At 34.1% G+C, this 17,414-nt stretch overlaps 1 protein-coding gene across 7 annotated transcripts in view; it reads left to right on the top strand.

The window, feature by feature from the left end:
- MCU (mitochondrial calcium uniporter) overlaps positions 1–17,414 on the top strand; it is a 153,356-nt gene that overhangs the window by 86,044 nt on the left and 49,898 nt on the right. For 2 of the 7 annotated variants that reach the window (XM_017613475.1, XM_017613470.1), the window contains exon 1: positions 16,267–16,592. The exons of the other annotated variants lie outside the window; for them this stretch is intronic. The gene's annotated coding sequence lies outside the window, so the exon portion shown is untranslated. Of the gene's footprint in view, positions 1–16,266; positions 16,593–17,414 lie in introns of those variants that run through there. 7 annotated transcript variants of the gene reach the window in all.

The following is a 17,414-nucleotide window of genomic DNA, read 5'->3' as shown; positions in this document are numbered from 1 at the left end:
TAATGAGAGAAGAAAATCGTAAGATAAAAATATTTAGAACAAATGGAAATACCGTCACTAGACACGAATAAAGGCGCGAGCCCATAAGTTGACCGCGAAAAAAACGCGTAAAAAATTTTTACGAGAAACCTCGCCGAAGAAAAACGCGTAATCATAGATTTAAACTTGGTCAAGGACTGTCACTTCAGCATCATTCCCCAACTCTTTTTTTGGGAATTTACATACTGTTACACCCGAAAACATAATTGACCGCGAAAATAAGTTTACGCCTCCTTTTTCGCCGTCAAATATTTTAACGCGTCTTTCTTCGCCGTCAACTATGTTAAAGGTCTTTTTTGAAGTTTTTTTATGCGCCTTTTTTCGCGGTCAACTTTTGAGCTCGCGCCTGTAGCCGTCTGTATACCATTATAGTGAGCTTGTTTGTATATGCCTCCCATAAGAGGGATGCTCCAAGTTGCCTTTCGCAATGCTCTGCTTGGAATTTCTTCTCAGTGTCAACCGATTTGGGCCTATCATCTCTGTGGACCAAAGCTAATGGAATTTGGGAGCGTAGCTTATCTCTGGTCCGATAGCGTTTTGCCTCTGCCAAATCCTTCTCTTGCGAGTTTAGTAGACGAACGAAAATTATGCTCTACAAATCTCCAGGTATACTCACTCCTTTATATAGCACACAAACTTGGATGAAGTCTAACAAAAATGAGCGGGGCACAATTGACCTAGGATCGCAGTGCACATTCTCTAACAAATCTAACATTCGAGGAATCTAGGAAAGCAAATGCTACCACGAATGCAATTGGAGGGCCAAACTGAGAATAACTTTTTTCCACTGGCACATTCTTGCACAATATGGAGGATATACTCAAAATTTTTAGTGGGGCCTGGTGGATTTGGACTAAAAAATTAGCCAAAATGATAGAATGTTGCTCTCAAAAGAGTAATTGCTAAGGAGATGATAATTCTGCCTTATCGTATTCGAGATGGTTGCCGCAGATGAAGTTATCTCGAGCAAAAATGTCTATTGGATAGTGGTCGGTAAGACCACTTAGCTTAGATAGTTTTAAAAACACACCTCCGATCCGAAGCCAAAAGGACCTCACAGCCTTGAACACGGAGGTAAGTGGAAGAGTGAAAGTGCAGGTGGTCTATGGAGGGAAAAGTTAGCTGAACTTTCAATGATCTCGGACACCATTCAAAATCAGACCCAATTTTCGTGAAACCGTCGCTGCATACGATAAGCATAGCTAATGTTAAATATACTTCTATACTAACCGTAATTATAATCCCGATATTGCGGCTCTTGTCGCTGTTCACTCTTATATCGAGCAATTATAGCATCCTCCTCATCTGGCAACTCATCTTCATATTCATCTTCATATAAAGCATCACCCTCGGGATCTAAACGCCAATAGAATTCTGCAATATCCAAAGGATCCTTACAATGCGCCCCAAGATGGGCATAATCGAGTGATCGTGAATGACGCAATTGACGCTGATGCGGCCAATGACTTGGACCGAAAGCTGTGCTGTGGCAGCTTGTGGCCAAATCCAAGTGCGATATGGATTTATTGTTGTGTCGCCAGCCGGAACCACGCGTCGGACATTTGTAGTCTTGTTGTAGCGAATGCTCAGCCAAACGAACACGATCCACGTAGTTATACGTGAGCTCTTTGGCTCTTCTGCGGAGATGGAAAATAGAAAAAAAAAAAAAAAGTAGAGAAAAGGGATTTTATAAAAAAAATGGCAGTGATTCATTTGCGCTGCTAATTGACTTACTAAAATGACTTTTGCAAGTAAAAGTGTTAAATTTTTAATTGCTAGGTAACTTAGGTATGTACGTATGTATATGCAGTACTTGTAGTATGTATGTATACTTATCAACGAATCTAGAGAGTGTATTTTATTAGTTCAAATTGAAATTGATTAGCCTTTTAATTGTGCACTTTGCCAAGCCACTTACTTGCAAAGTTTGCAAAATGATGGAAGCGAGAATAAGCGTATCGGATTGTATTAAACCTTGAACTCGTATATTTTATCATACATATGCATCTACGTAAGTTTATATTTACTTAAATAAATTTGTAGTAATTTATTAGCGTAATACTAGAAGATGTATGTATGTATGTATGTATGTATGTACATAGGTACATGTGACAAACATACATACATTTGTATCTGACGTGTCTCAAATTGATTTTGTGGTTTCGTAATATTTATGTATGTATATACTATACCAAAACGGACGGAGTTCACACTTCATGTGTTTGATTTATTTCAAATTTTTAAGGTTGATGCATAAACATAAGTAATAAATAAATATGAAATTTGAGCTTGATTAACACATTTTTAAAAACTCAACAGCACAAAAACAAAATAAACATTTAATAATTTTTCAAATATCTCGAGAACGGTGCGAGAAAAAAATTAAAAAAAAACACAAAATTCTCTATGAAAAAAAAATATTGAAAAAAAAAATGTTCTTTAATAATTTTTCACATACACAAAGCAACTAGTTTTTGAAAATATGCCATCTCAAAAAGGAAATTGAAAAAAAATCACAATGGTATTGCGTTGATTTTTAATATTTTTTATGCTGACGGCTTTTAGCACCATTTTCTTATGAAAGAAAATGCGCAAAACCATTTGCAAAGAAAATTTAAAAAAAATTTACCCAAGTTTTGCAATCGCTTAAAGCTTGCACTTTATTGTGGTAAAATTTAATGGGCTACAAAACTGCAAAAAAATTCTAAAAATAATTTAAAAATTTTTAAATTTGTAATGTACTCATTTTACTCAACTTTAACTCAAATTGTTGTTGAGTGCACCCCATAATATTATACTCAAATATTGTACAATACTCAGAGATACCATTGTGATTTGTTTAAATTTTTTTTTGAGATGGCCTTTTTTAAGATTTTTTTTTTTATTTTTATTTTGTATGTGAAAAATTTTTCAAGAAAAAAAGATAAAAATATTTCTTTTCATAGAGAATTTTGATGTGTGTATGTGTGATTTTTTTCGCTCGAATTGAATTGTTTTTGTTTTTGTGCTGTAAAGTTTTTAAAAATGTATTAATCAAGCTCAAATTTCATATTTATTTATTATTTATGTTTATGCATCAACCCCAAAAATTTTTAACAGATCAAACACATGAAGTGTGAACGCCCATTTTGGTATGGAACGCCCCCCATTTATGTACGTACATATATATATTTCTCGATTTGCAAGTGCATGACTAAAAAGTTTCTAAATCTCATTTCGAAAGGCTAAATATTTTAAATTATATTAGCAACAAATATTGCAATGCATTTTTAATAAGTTTATATCTCCGTATGTATGTATATGTAAATAATATTTACATATGTATATTTATCTAATTTATTAGTAATTGATCGTAAATAAAAAAATTAGCACTTACAATATTTTGTGATTATTTGTTATATTCTCAAATTGCTATTCGGCTTTTTGAGTTGTTAAACGTTTGTGTGAGATTATGTGCTTTTCAAAAGATTTAGTCGTGAATTAATAATTTTGCTTTTGTAAATATTGTCTTAACAGTTTGTGTGCAACGAAGCGAATCAACTAAGTTCCAGCTGATTGCACCATCAAAGAGAGAATAATTCGAATGTTTAACTAAGAACTACATATAGGTATATATACACAATATCGAGCCCTAACCGCCAAAATAACGTAAGCGAAATTTTTTTTTTAATTTTCTTTTTGATGCAGAAATATTCCTAGAGCGTCTAGATGCATTTCTGCATCAAAAAGAAAATTAAAAAAAAAATTTCGCTTACGTTATTTTGGCGGTTAGGGCTCGATATGACTATATGAAAAAAAAAATGTTTAGAATATTTACACTTGTTACATTACACGAATCGTTAAAATCAAATGGAAATGATAGGTTATTAAACTCTAGGTATTTTTCTTTGTTGAAACTAAGGAAGTAAAATTCTAGTTAGTACATATGTACATTAGGATGCCTCACCAAAAAAGTTGCGGTTTTTTCCACCGGAATTATACAATTTATTATATTTTAAGACTTCCGCCAACTTAAGCCAAACCAATTTCGAAATACCTCCAAAATATTCATTAATGTAATGCCGTTGATAAAATTGTTTAAATATTTTTGTGCAGACATTTTAAGCTTAAACTCTTCTAAAAGATAATTTTATTTATGGGTATTATCGAATTGGTAGAGGTCACGTGAATTTTCCCGAAATATTGCGGCTCAAGTCTTAAATTTTATACTTTTTTGGATGGAGAGTGATGCACTCTAATCTACGTGCGTGTAAAATCTCAAAGAGAAACAAATTACTGCTACTTTTGCATTCGTTATTGATTAAATTTCATACTTGATTACAACTCTCTACATGTACTATGTTCATTAGGGCGGGTCAATTTGTATGGGAAATTTTTTCGACTATGCGTTTATAGCACAAACGGATTCTAGGTGTAATCCTAAACAGATTTTCCGAAGAAACCTTGGATCTAAATCAATTTGGAGTTTGCCACATACCGAAATGTATTTCGACCCGCTGAATCCGAATCTAAGGTCCATTTTACTCGTACACACTCACCATTTCAAGTAAATTGGGAAAACCCCCCCAAAAAATTGGGGAAATATTTGAGGGCGTACGATTCAAATGGGATCCCATATTCGAATTTAATCATTTTCCATATCAACAAAATGACAGTCTTGAATGCAAGGATCATAAACAAATCTGATCATTGAAATTCCTTCAAGGAAGCTTTCCATCCCCAAATGCAGATACTTGGGAAATTGTTATTTTTTTTTGTCTGAAAAAGATTTGCAGTCTCTTTTTTCGTAAGCTTAAATTCACATTCTACGAGCACGTGGAAGAAGAAGAACGCATATGTATTCCACCAGTCAGTAAATTTTATCCAGCAGACAACATATCTGGAAAGAGGTTGATGATCTTCGCCGCGACACGGACCACGGAACACCCGAAATCGCCCACAAAGATACCACGACATTTTACTTCAACGAAAAGCGGCTGAGATATGTATTTGTGGAATGCGCTTGAGAAGTTTTATCAAAAAAACAAAATTTTTTCTCCGACCACCCCCAGAATTGCAGTACGAGTAAAGGAGTCCTTTATTTCCTTTTTTTGAAATCCGCCGAGGCTTTGAAGTTTACCATACATTTCTGTCATATTTTTCTGTCGTACCTTGTCAAATTTGGTCTGGAGGTATTCCGGTTGCGGCGTTATGCCATCTTCAGTGAAATTTTTCGTTCTTGTTTAATCAAAAAATACTTATTTTTAACGATTCTATAGCAATTCTACGAAAAAAAAACACCCCCCATGTAAAATATATGGAAACTTCAAAAGATTTCAATCACAAACCCCATCTCTTGCATTAAACGCAACTTACTTAATACGATTGTAATTCGGCTTAGTCAATGATAAAAGAGGAAAATTAAATGTTTATAGAGCTGACAATTAAAAAAAAAAAACGTTCCATCGTTAACTCGACCGCAGGTAATAAATTTCTTGTGGCTACAAACCAGATTATCGCAGTAAAATTTCAATTAATCCAACTGCGTGTGGGAAAACAGACGTGTGTGTGTGTGTGTGTACTTTCACATGAATAGTACATAAAAATGTGTGAGGCCGATTACTGTGAGTGTAGAATGCGGCGAGGAAAGTAAAAGAAAGTGTAAGTGTGCATATGCAACAACACAAAGTATATGTCTGTATGTATGTAGTTCAAATATAAGTTAAACGGAAGTTGTGGAGCCGACCAGTTTGCACGTGCTAAAAATAAACCATATTAAACTGTTAACATTTTTTTTTTAAATGCGTATAAAATTTAAACTGACGCTGTAACTGAACCAGTGTTTTATGAAGCCTTGTGTGTACACTGGGGTGGTCCAAAAATGCATGTGAAAAAGTAAAGTCGGAATATTTATGCTCTCATCACCTAGGATTGTTCTATACCGAAAAAAAGTATTCTCCTATTTTTTTTTTATTGTGAAATCAAAAAATATTTGGAGGCCGCTCAGAGCGGTCAAAGTTTTCCATGTAATTTATATGGGGAAAAACAACTTTTCGTAGAAATGTTATAGAATTCTTAAAAATCAATATTTTTCTATCGGAGATACAAGTTTTGACGATATACATATGTAACTCCTTTATGTAGGCAGCTAAAACCATGAAAATACTAGGTAAAGGCTGGGAATTTCGTTCTTTTGCCATGAATCCGATTAATTCAGAGAGCTCGAAATTTCGGTGGAAAGCCGCGGATTCGATATCGTCTGTGATTAGCAGGGATAACAGATGAATGAAGACCTTTAACGAGATCTGCCACTTGTCTTCGATAAATATTTTTGCATAAAAAACTGATTCACTAGGGCACTCAGTGAAGCTGAGAGAACTACTATACAGTAACTCAAATATTGCAGCAAATCCGAATATTTTTGTCCAACAATATTTTTCGATCAAAACCATGACATAAAGTTTCCTTCGATGAAGAATTTGAATGACACAATTTTTACTGAATGCTTTGGGATTTCTATTTTGCGGAGCTTGCGGAGTGGGATCGGGAATCCCACTTTAGCCTACAGATATAGCATTACTGTGGTATCCCAGGATTTAGGGATTCATGGGAACGAAAAGGCCCACGAATTATCCCCGAAACTCGGATTGAAACAAATTTTTGTAATACAATTAACTAAGCTTACCGTAACAGTGTAAACGTTTAAGTACGTTTGTGTTAATATTTTTTTTTTAATTAAATAACATCATGACAACACTTGCAGTGCAGTTGCAACTACTCCTTTTTTTCATTGTGTGAATATTTTTCCCCTTACTCTGTCAACTCTCATGAGTTTTTCGCAGATGCATATACATACATACTTGTGATAGTTGTGACAGAAAAAAAACATACACATGACATTTTTTTTAATTTTTTTTATTTTTTTCTCTTCCGCCCAACAAAGTTACTCGTTTATGTGTCAGTTACACATGTTTGTATGCGAGTGTGCCCGTAAGTAGTAAACATAACTTATGTCAGCTTGCAAAAGAGTTGCACTTTAACTCCATTCTACATATTTCCGCACTTTTGGCGCCTCTCTGGCCTACATTATTTATCCTGCTGCTGCTGCTGCTGCTGCTGCTGCTGCATGCTGTGATGGCAATTTCTTCGCTTTTCCTATTCCACTGCTTCGTATTGCTCCCCCTTTTGCTTCCCTTTATATTTACTGCATTATTTTACAGTAGCAGTCATAGACGGTCGACTGAAATGCTTAACGACTTGTGTTTGTTTTTTTTTCTTGATTGCCTCCTTGGCTGTGCTTTGCTACCGCTACATAAACAGCAGCTACAATACTCGTAGTAGGACCCGCAACAACAATAAAATAGAAACGCAATGCGGCTAGCGCATGGCAAAGCAAAAGGGTCGGTACTTGAGTACTTGTTGCAAGTAGGTTGTTTTTGTAAATTAGATTCAAGCTCCTTGGCTTTTCAGGAAATTTCCTTTTCTTGTGCTGAAATAATAACTTAAGTTTCCTTGAAATTATTATTTTGAAGTATGCTGAAGTAATTTAACTGTAACTAAGCAAGGTAGGTAAGTGTGCTGGCACATATGTATGTATGTACATATTGTGTTGTTGTATTCGTCTTGGATGGCTATGCAAATCAACTATTTATTGACTAATTTTGTTTATATTTAAATCACTTGACGAGTAACTTTTGCCAATTTCTTAATGAAATATGATTCGTTGATATGAAGTAATTTACTTTAAAGGGCATTTTTGAGGTATCTTCCCACAGTATGACCACGAAAAAATCGTTTTTTTCATTTGATATTACTGTACCTTATGACCTTTTTTTGAAACCACTCACTCATTGAATCTTTAAGGTCCTTTAAATAAAGTCGCGTCGTTCTGTGAAAAAATTAAAAATGCAGATTTGCTATATTTGAACTGTAGTCTCGCGTGCATATCGATTTCCACATGTGTGACAAAAAAAATCAAATTATAAAGTACTTGTAGGGGAGATCCTTAACCCCTATATATCCTGCAGTAATGAGGGTAGAAAGAGGAAATGTTGGGCGATGTTACTGCATGTAACAATTCACCTAATATTTATTTGTTAAAGGATTTGAATGAAAATCGTACGGAATATTTAAGGATAAAAATATTAAAAGATATTTTTGAGGTGTTTAACCACAGAATAACTATGAAAGAATATATCTTAAGATTATGTGCACTGTCCTCTTTAATTTGATAACCGTATTTCCATACCGTATATAATTTTAGATTTATAAGTTTTTTTTTTCTTGAAGCCACTAACCTTGTTGAATCTTTAAGGTCTTAAATAAAAAAGGGATTTGTCCCAGATTTTTCACTAGATACTATTTTACCTAAACATGGGAGCAAGGCATAATTACATCTAAATGAATAGACTACCCAGCCAATTTGGCCATCATATACATAGTTTACTGCTGTATTACTAAAAAGCGAGGGAGAGCACGGGACAAGGTCTTGGCCAAGCCCAAGCTATAAATAGCTGTTAAGAATTAGAGATTACCCTTTCTTACGGGTTCTATTTTTCGGGCTCGTTGAGGTTTTACTCTTCTAGTTTTGAGTGCATTGTGAGCGAGGTCACTTAGCTATCAGAGTAGATAGTCATCTCTCTACCGCCATCGGGAAGTTCACTTCTTTATCAATGGCCTCTGCCTGGGATACACTATAGTGATTTGAAAAGCTAAATTTCGGATTAGTGGATAGTTCTCGGGAGAAGGTCTCTCCTGCAATCCTTCGCTTAACCGTCGAACCAAAGAGTGAAATTTCAAAGACCCTTCCTTCTAACCCTTGGGGTATTGTGAGTGGAATAAAAGCTGCTTGGAGGCAATCAAGTCACACAGTGGATGGAAAAATTTAAAGATTAGAACATCCAGCGTGCTACAGTGACTTTGCCTACAATATCGGCGACTGCTATATTAAGCATAATGTTCAGTGCCATAATTAGGATGATCCGAAATTTCCAAACGGGACGGTCGCTTTTATCCAACCGCGCTCTGTATTTTAAATTGGCCTCTCGGGCATTCATCCGATGAAGACGCTAGAAGTACCTAGATTTATCCAGAGCCAGGAACTAGCTTTAGTAGAGAAATCTCACCTGCCTGCCCGCATCAATAATTATTAAGCTAATGAAAACTTACTGAAAGGGAGCGTTGTTACGTGGTTTTGTTCGGTAAGTCTTGGTTATTAAGATAGATTAATAGTATGTCCATGTCTCTGTTCTTTCCAACCCTTTTGGAAGTATGTATGTTCACCTAGGTACTGAGCATGGGTGCATATAAAAAAATTTGCTAATGCTAAGGACATTTCGGTTGACAGCGTGTGTTTCTCTTTTTCTAACTTTATCATCGTTCAGTAGTTTTAGAATAAAAATATATAAATGTATGTATACCTCTGTAAATAAGTCCTTTGGCTTAAAAAATAAAAATAATAAAGTTCATGATGACATTTGGAAATTTTCACGCTTGCAGCATTTTTTATTTATTTTTTTGTTGTTAGTTTAGTTTATTTTAGTAAAAGGAGTCAATTCCTAATAGTATTAGATACATACATACATATAGCCTTATTCATAAAAAATAAAGTACCCACCAAACAATTTTTGTTGCCGGCAATAAGAAAACGTCTCGCCCTCGGAAACAAATTTATTGGCGGTAATATTGCCATCGAATCGATTTCCTATTACCAGTCGCTCTAAAACGTCCGCCGAAGGCAACTCGCCTGGGCGAGTCATTTTCTTATTACCTGAATGAGTCGTTTTCTTATCGCTTCAGGCGATATTTGGAATAATTTTATTCTCTTTTTAATACTTCATTTATTTTTTGTATACAAAATTGGAACTTACAATCGGAATTAATTCCTTTTCTCGCTATGGGGCTTCCTATTTTTTCAATCCTGTCTTTGGGCATAATTTAGATGCTTTCGGACAATACTATTGACGCCATATTCATAAGTTTGAATTTTTGAGAACTTATTTATTGAAAATTGGCATGAACGAAGTGATGTTGCCGATTTGTCACCACATCAATAAATCGGTGAGTCGCCAATTTGTTGCCATTGATGATTGTTGCCTATTTCTCATGTTATGCATGGTGGGTAGCTTTATAAAAGGTTTATAAATTGAAAAATTTATGAAGACGTCCATTTATAAAGCTCTTTAAACCTACTTTATTTTTTATGAATAAGGCCAATAGTTTTTAAATAAAAATTGTATGAAATTATGCGAATTCCGATTTGAATTATTTGAGTTTATTGAAATATTTCAGCATTCTGTGGTAAAATTTAACAAATCTAAATAAGGATATACATAACACACCAACAAAAAATTTGCTGCATAAAATTGCATCAGCTATGCCATTATCCGAAAACAACTACAAAAAATATCTAAAAACAAGCACCTAAAACTATTTGATTTATTTACAAATAAAATAAAAAGTGCTATTACCACTACAACCGTATAATAAATCATTTGAATAATAAAATTGACTATGTATATTTGCTGTGGTATGTACAGTGGCGGTCAAAAATGGATGAATGGTGTTTCGTTTTTTAATATTTACAATTTTTTCCAAGCTAAAATTTTTTTGCTATTTTTTTATAAAAATATGGTTCATGCTCTATCCAAAACTATATAAATCACACTTTCAAATTTTGTACAGAAAAATTCCATAAATTTGCATATAAATTTCGAACTTTTTAACCAGAATTTTCAGAAATTTTTTGGGTATGCAGTTTACAAGCTTAAAAAATTCTAGTAAATTAAATGCAAGTTTTGAGCGGCTAAAAATCGATTTGATTTTTAATAATAATTTTTTTTTGTTGACGGCGTTTTGCACTTTTTTCCATATGAACATAAATTTGCGAAAAAAATAAAAAAAGTCAACGCCAGTTTTAATAAATTTCGCTTTTCATATGAAAAAACCACAAAAGCCGTCTGCAAAAAAAAAAAAAATTTTTTGCCGCTCAAAACTTGCATTTATTTTATTAGAATTTTATAAGAGTGTTAACTGCATACCCAAAAAATTTCTAAAAATTCTGGTTAAAAAGCTCGAAATTTAGATAAAAATTTGTAGATTTTTTTTAAGTTTGGTCCAAATTTGAAAGTTTAATTTATATAGTACGTATTGAATGTACGTACATATATGTATTTCCGCTGTAGGTATATGTATTTCTGCTTCCGTTGCAAGCACTATGAATATTTGCATGCCAATTTCGTGAGCAGCCAAACTCTTTGTGGCGCAATAAAACCACGCTTCATGTCAATAAACTGGCCCGAAATAAATTGTGTTAAATTTACATATGAAAATAGGCGCCCAAACAATGCACAACATACATACATATGTAGTCACATAACCAACGGCATAAATGGCCAGATATTTATTTATGTATTTCTGTAATTTTATTGCGCCTTGAGCTGATCAAGAGAGGGCAAAAAAATACCGCAACCCAATTGCATATCCCTACCATCAAAAAATAATAACAAGTTCATTTGTAAAACGCATCGGCAAACATTGCTGTGGCCAGTGGCATTTTCCGCCAAACAATTGCGCCTATCAAGTTTATTTGTTTTCCCGCAAAACGTCTGCGCGCCCATATATGTAAATGAAATATGTGTAACTGCAACAATAGTTTACTACCTGTTTAATTCGCAAGCCCAACATGAATTGCATGACATGATTTTGCAGGTAATTGCATTTCTATGTATGTCTGTAGTTGTCGCCAACAGCAGTGACAGACAGCATTTACTCCACCTCTTTCATGTCATTGCTGCTGCTACTGCTGCTGTTGTTGCTGTTGCTGTCGCAGCTGAATGCTGTAAACACGCATTCGAATTGTCGACATGCTGTTGCACAGCGCTCGAATGACAATATTGAACGAGTAAAATGCGGCGTGCATCTGCCTTAATTTCGCCAAATCTCATGCAGTTCCTCCCATCAACCATGTGAAAAATATTAAATTGGAAATTCTCTCGTTATGTAGTGTGCAAGTACCGTCATCGTATACGCAATTCACCTCTGCAGATACGCGTCATGTTGTTTGTCAAAGTGATTGAATTTGAATTGAATCAAATGCATTTCGAAGAGAATAAAACAAAAATCTATCAACTTCATGCTTTCGTTGGTTTTACATTTATTCATGTTCAACGATCATTAAGCTTGTGTGTTTTCAGTGAATTTTGCACACGTTTCAGCAATTAAATCGCTTGTCAAACCGTAAAGCTGTCAGGTCTGTAGGAAACCAAAAGCGGAGAGTTCATTACATTCCATTATTAGCATGTTCCTTTGCGATTCCTTGCGGAGTCTTCCCTGCTTGGTCGCATTTTTATTTTTGCAAGGTATGTACATTAGGTTGGTCCAAAAAGAGTAATGTCGGAATTTTAATACTCTCACTCCTAGGTTTTTTCTATATCGAAATAAGTATACCCCTATTTTTTATTTTGAAATCAAAAAATATTTAGAGGTTTCATAGAAATAGTACAGAATTATTGAAAATCAATATTTTTTCGCACGGAAAACTGAGGTTCTTTTCAGAAGACTTTCACTAGTAATACCCAATTGTTTATTTAACCATTTTTTAATACCAACGATTTTTTATTGGTACGTACCCCCATTGCATTTTCGGGATTTTTGGCGGACCTATAAATTATAGTTACTATGAAAAAATTATTAAATAAATATGTAGTTGGGTATTATTATTGAGAATCTCCTGCAGAGAAACAGAGTTTTCCGATCGAAAAATATTGATTTTTAAGAATTCTATACCATTTCTATGAAAAGCTGTTTTTCCCCCATGTAAGATACATTGAAAACTTTGAGCGCTTTGAGCGACCTCTAAATATTTTTTCATTTCAAAATAAAAAATAGGGGTAGGGCATAAAAATGTCGACTATACTTTTTCACATGCATTTTTGGACGACCCTAATGTACATACAATGGTCGAAAAAATTATAGACGCACCACATTTTGTTAAGTTTTAATATATATATATTTTTTCTTGTTATTTAACCTTGATTTTTTTGATATAGATCATTCTTTAATCAACCCCGTGTAAGTCCAAGTTTCAAACTTTGTGCAATATTGAAAAAAAAAGTCAACAAACTTTCGTAAAATTTTCGAGCATTTTTAATTAGATTTTGTGGAAAGATTCTGAGTATGCAGCTTTGTAGCCCACTGAATTCTAGTAGAATAATGTACAAGTTTCAAATGGCTAAAAATTACTGTTGATTCTTGAGATTTTTTTGTCCCATTACTCGAGTAATTTTAGTGTATGTGGAAGCAAAATTCTATCTGTATGGCAGCAGTGTAAATTTCATGGCGGTCAAAGATACTCCGAAAACGGCGGTTAAAAAGTTATTGGTTCCCTGCATATTCACCTAGAGATTACCTGTCGAAGTCGTTTTCGCGTTGGGTATGTACCACATTTGCAGCTCAAATTTCACAATTGGCAAACTGTTAATTTTTGTGATTTTTTTTTATTAAAAGTGTGCAAACAGTTTAAACACTTACTAATTTTTAACTGACTCACTTACATATGTATGTATATATGTGTGCGTATGTTTGTAAGTTTAGTTTTCTATTTGTTATTATTTTTTTATATGCAATTGTCTGCACAGTCGCCTGCAGACAAATTGCTCGAATCCATGCACTCTTGCATGCACCAATAGCTTTGGCTATTTTCATTTTTTATGCAGTCAACTGTTGCAACAACGCTGTTTTGCTCAGCAAACATTGAATTTGCGTTTGTTGAATTTTTTATAACAGCAAATGTTACACTTAGCTAATTAAAAACAACTATCTACCCATAGACTGCATTTTTTAATAGAAAACACAGCAAACACCGAACGGTATTTAAATTATTAACAAAGCATTTACGTGTTATGTGAATGCATGTAAAAACTCATACTTACACACATACTCGTATTAAAATATTTGGTTCAATATTCACATTTTTATTTACATTTATCACAACTACATACATATGTATGTATTTGGTTTTTAATAATTAACTTAAAGAGCGAAATACACCACACAAGCGGTTTGACAAACCAAGCGAAATTTCCCTTTGCTTCAAGCCATTTGTGCTGTGTATGGGGGTGTTTGAAGGTTTGACAAACCGCTTGAGGGAAATTTGAGCAAAAATCAAAATTTTTTGATTTTCTGGCCGCCATGTTGACGTTTGATCAAACCGCTTGCGTTGTGTATAGCAAAATCGCCTCATTCGCAACGAAATTTTCACCGAGTAAGGACGTAAGAGAGGAAAATGAAAGAAAACCACAATATTTAGCATTGCGAACTGGAAGAAAACTAAAATACTTTGCTTGAACGAGTCATGTTTGCATGGTGTATGGCGAAATGGGAAAAGTAGGTTTGAAGAATGTTTGACAAGCCGCTTGTGTGGTGTATTTCGCTCTTAATAAGCACTCTGAACAGCATTTGTTAAGGCATAACAGTTGCGGTTTCGTCCTCATCTCACATTTCATAGCGTATTGAAGAATTTTATTCGTGTACACCACAAGTACTAAATATGCGACTACACATACATATATATATGTACCTACCTGCATACAGATGCGGTGGGTTGAGAAAAAATCAAAAGCTTGAAATCCTGAAAAGTTCATTAATTGTATCTGACATTTTTATTGGCGAACATAAATTCATAAATTAATTCAATTACTTATAACGTGGAATTTATGAGCTTAAAAATTTTATCAAATTGTTTTAAAAGCATAAAAGCATTCAGGAATCAATTAATTTGACCTCATAGACAGGAATTGTTGAAATGTGGCGACATATTAAGTTTATGTGATTTTTCATGTTACTTTTTCACTAAAGTGTGTATGTATATTCATATGTATGTAGTATTAGGGTGGTTCTGAAAAGTATCAACATCAACAAATTCGGGAATTGGCAAAAATTCGACCAAACTTCCACTTTGACCAGCTATAATTCAGCGCATAAAAACTTATTCATATAAAATCATAAACTTGCTAAGTTATGGCTGGTGAAAGTAAAGATTTTGTGGAATTTTTGCGATTAAAAAATTACATTTTTCAAATCACAAATTTTTTTTTAATTTTAAAATTTTCTTGGATGTCTTTATTTTGTTCGTAGAGGAAATATAAACGGGTGCCCCATCTACAATTTAGATGTTTTTATTTTTAAGAACCACCCTAACATGAGACACTGATGCCGAATTTTGTAACCAGAATACGGAGCCTGCAACCAGAAACATTACTTGGTGTATTGCAAAACGCGCTAAACGGAGTCAATGACTGTAATTTTTCATGCATCTTAATTCCCACAAAATATATTTAATATATCAAAATTAATTAAAACAAATGATTATTACAAGAGTTATACGTGTTTATCTTTTGTATAGGTCTTATTTGGCTCACCCTATACATTCAAAATAGCTTTTCTAAGAACTATTAAATAGTCGCCAGAAGGCAGCCTACGGCAAACAATTGTCATAGGAGTTTGTTAATTTTTCTTACATTACCCATGCATCAGACTCATAGACAATAACAATTATTCTCATTCACTCCGCGATTCGAATTCGTGGTTCACTGACTTTTGTTGGGATCTTGTTGTTTAATTGTATTGCTTACTTTATTCTAACTTTTTGTAAAAATTACAAAACTAAATTAAGGTCTTATAAAATTACTGATTTCTACTTTTTTCTCATTTTTCTTTTCAGGTAAGGATCAAATTATATATGTACAGACACGTTCTGCCTGCACTCGCACTGCAAACTATTGTGGAACATGGACGGACTGCTTCAGTAACTAACGAATATTGGTTAAGCTTATCAAGGGCACACTAATGATGTCGTAATACTACATACATATCGATGGCTGAGTGGAAGATCGACCTATCTCGGCAGCCAGTTCGAAAACGCCCTATCTCAATCAATTTTTCAACAACGCCATATTCTAGAATTTTATTGAAAAAACGCCATATCTCAGCACATGCTCAATGTATTTTCATTTGAGATAGGGCATTTTTGAACCGAATTCTGAGATAGGGTGTTTTTCGATAAAAATTCTGAAGTAGGGGCGTTCTTGAAAAGTTTTTTGAGATAGGGCGTTTTCGAACGGGCTGCATAGATAAGCCGATCTTCCACTCAGGGATCGATATGTAGGGGAAAGTTCGCGGACGCGGTTGTCCTCTGCTTTGAAAGCCATTTGGGACTGTATCTAACCAAAAACTGGTATACCGGGGTAGATTCAGCTGTAACCACCGTACATATGTGGCACCATTCGCAAGGAAATACGAACTTGATAATTTAAGGATGAAAACAAAATTTTATGAATCATACCAGACCAGAAATTTCTCTAAAAACTCATATGGGGAAGAAACAGCAAAAAAACTGAAGGTCCGTGGCAGGAAAAATTTTGGGTTCTCATGACGACTTATAAACCAATCAACAGCGGGTAATCAAGACGCACACCAAGACACAAAGGCTGGCATATAGTTCAGAGGGTTCCGAGTTGTAGTTAGGAAGATAGACATTCAGTAGAGGCAGTGCCTAGGAGCCATCCTTGTATTTGGTAGGTGTATTTGGAACAAGGTCGATATACATTCAAGCGTAACTACCGGAACCAGAATATTGTGACATTGACGGATAGCCAAACGGCTAAATAATAAGACCCTCAGATCTCATCATTTAACATAAAAACTGGTGATTGAGTGCCTTAATAAGCTGTAAGCTCGTAGTCTGATTAGTCGAGTTTGGGTTCTCTGGGTTCCGGTACAAATTGGTATTGAAGAAATTGCAATTGCCAATTAATTTGCAATGCGAGTAAGGAAACTTCCCTGCGCATTTCTCAAAATTTTTATATAATTTAATTCCATATTTAAAATATTAGACAAAATTTTTTTTTTTAATGGTACAAAATGGTGATTCCTTGAAGCATTTCCGCAGACATGTTTTAGACCGAAAAGTGCTGCATCCGAAACTATTTTCTGTTGATTTAAAAAAAAAGGAAAGATTCTCTTAGATTACTAATATGTGCAAGCGAAGGGTAAACCTGTCAAATCATGAAAAAGCACAAAATTGAACGTGCAAAAGACTTTCTAGTATTGTCATCTAAATAAATGTAAACTATTTCCACAAAATTTATCCTTAAAAATTATTTATTTATTTGTACTTTTCTCAAAATTTCCATCGATAAAGTTTGAGCTACAAATAGAGCACTTTTCGAAAATAATTCGAATATTTAATATTTTTCATTTTCCTATTTACAGTATCAAAAGCTTTTTTCATGGCTCCTTTCAAACGCTAATCCCCTACTTCCTCATCAATTTTAGTTCAGATCATATATTTTTCTCTTTAAAAGGCACAAAAACGCCTAAGTTTTGTTAAATTGTTC

This window comes from Rhagoletis zephyria, unplaced genomic scaffold (assembly GCF_001687245.7).
Source record: "Rhagoletis zephyria isolate East Lansing unplaced genomic scaffold, Rhagoletis_zephyria_1.1 Rzeph_scaffold_00017, whole genome shotgun sequence".
Classification (NCBI taxonomy): Eukaryota; Metazoa; Arthropoda; class Insecta; order Diptera; family Tephritidae; genus Rhagoletis; species Rhagoletis zephyria.
This window is presented reverse-complemented; position numbering and strand designations above follow the sequence as displayed.